This window comes from Sapajus apella, unplaced genomic scaffold, assembly GCF_009761245.1.
Source record: "Sapajus apella isolate SASKATOON/1434 unplaced genomic scaffold, GSC_monkey_1.0 scaffold53, whole genome shotgun sequence".
In the NCBI taxonomy this organism is placed as follows: domain Eukaryota; kingdom Metazoa; phylum Chordata; class Mammalia; order Primates; family Cebidae; genus Sapajus; species Sapajus apella.
The window spans coordinates 9,425,510-9,427,917 of NW_022436993.1; positions in this window are offsets into that span (position 1 = coordinate 9,425,510).

Sequence of the window (2,408 nt, forward strand, 5' to 3'; positions counted from 1 at the left end):
CACTTTGGGAGGCCGAGGTGGGCAGATCACCTGAGGTCAGGAGTTCAAGACCAGCCTGGCCAATATGTTGAAACCCGTCTCTACTAAAAATACAAAAAAGTTAGCCAGGCGTGGTGTTGCATGCCTGTAATCCCAGCTACTTGGGATGCTGAGAAACGAGAATTGCTTGAACCTGGGAGGCGGAGACTGCAGTGAGAGTTGAAGTGTACTTTTAAATTGAATACGCTGAATTCAGAATCCAGGACTACGTCTATTAGATGATCCCTATCAATTATGAAGTATCTTGATGTTGAATTTTATACAATGTCATCTGACAAAATAAGGTGATTAATTTGAAAGAAGTGATAACATAGCCAGTCCCATTTTGGAAGACATGGGTTCTCTGTCATTATCGAACACGAACTATGTGTTGCTGTTGCAGAAGAATCCTCAAGTGTAGCAACATCAAGTCTCCAGGTCCTCACAAAAATATCAGGTCAAAAATTCTCAGATGGAAAATTTGAGATGGGAATTCAAATTTGCTGAGGATTATACATTTGTTTTCTTAGCAGGAAGGGTCTTTTAAACAAAGAAGCATTTGTTAAATCAAATCAATGTATGGGCCGGGCACAGTGGCTCACGCCTGTAAAACCCAGCACTTTGGGAGATGGAGGCGGGCAGATGGCTTGAGCCCAAAAGTTCTAGGCCAGGCTGGGCAACATGACAGGACCACAACTCTACAAAAAAAGTACAAAAAAATAGCTGGGTGTAGTGGCACATGCCTGTGGTCCCAGCTACTCGGGAGGCTGAGGTGGGAGGATCACCTGAGCCTGGGACGCAGAGGTGGCAAGTGAGACAAGATTCCAAGTGGCCACCTGCCAGCATGCATGGTTTTTGTTCAGGATGCTCTTTTAGCTCACAGGAAGTAGAATTCATTCCCCAGAACATGTGAATGTGTTACCTTATCTGGCAATAAGGGCCTCAAGATGGGAAGGTTATCCTGGATTATCAAGGGAAACCTAGTTAGAAACACAAGGCTCCTTAATATGAGAGAAGCATACAAGGATCAGAATGGTAGGATATGTGTTGACAGAAGCCAGATGGTGGGCTGATGTGAGGAAGGGGCCATGAGCCAAGAAATGCACGCGGCCTCTGAAAGCCGAACAAGGTGAGGAGATGAATTCTCTCCTGAATCTTGACTGAAGGGGAACACAGCCCTGATGACACCTTAATTTTAGACTGGTTTAAATGGTTTTAAACAAAATTGGTGGTAATCAGTCAAAATCAGTAGTTATCTGGGTTGGGGAGTGGGGCAGAAGGATTACAAAGCGACACTAGGAAACTTTTGGGGTGACTAATATTTTCATTACCCAGATTGTGGTGATGGCTTCGAAAATGTATGCACATCAAAGATTCTCAAAATGTACACTTTAACTATGTAGTTTAATACATTAATTATACCTACAAAAATACCTACATATACCTATATAACACATGCTTTAAAAAATAGATAGCAATCTTAAATTCACTGGTTAAAAAAAATAATAGGCAGAATGAAATCTTACTAGTTTCTGGTGTCTTTCAGAAGAAATCTGAATGTTCTGTGTATAGGAGAACTCTTAAGTTTAGGTACCTGAAATTCCTTCCACTCAAAATTCCTAACTCTGTAAATATGTGTAATTTTTCTATGAAGGTAACTTTTTATCACATTCCCAAACAGGTCTGTGAACAAAAAGGGTGGAATTGAAACCACTACTTTAGAGGACGCCGAAGAATGGACACAGTGAAAATGTTATCCTACTCATTATTGGATTACATCTCAATTTTTTTTAACAAGGACACAAATTAGGTAGACACAATATGTAGATGATCCCAATTATATCCCACAATGGAGTACACACCAATCTGGATCACCTTCCCATGACAGGGATTCTCTTCTCTAGTAAATGCACCTTCCAAAAAAAAAAAAAAAAAAAAAAGTAAATGCACCTTCCACGTGACTAGTTGTTTAGATCAGAAAGAGGAAATCACCCAATGGAGGCTAATGAACAATTTCCCGGGGGAATATAAAATTGTATCTAAAAATCTGACAATAATCTGACTTCTCCCTTGTACAAATAGAGGAGGCTACTGGACCTGGGACATTATCCATCATGTGCATCAGGAAACAGAGAAATCCAGTCAGGTGAATGACAGAAAGAGGTTAAGTAGGAAAAAAGGTAACTTTCTGCTGTCTCCTAAATAATCCAGTCCCAGTCCCAGTCTGTTCTACAAATCCAGTTGTATTCCTGATCCTGGGTTCCATGAGCCCCCACCACCTCACCCCTATAATAAAATCCTCCTGTCTGTTGGCATAGGTGTGTTTCTATCATTTGCAAGCAAAAGACTGTTAAAACAGATAGTATCTTTAAAGGAAACACCAGGTTCAC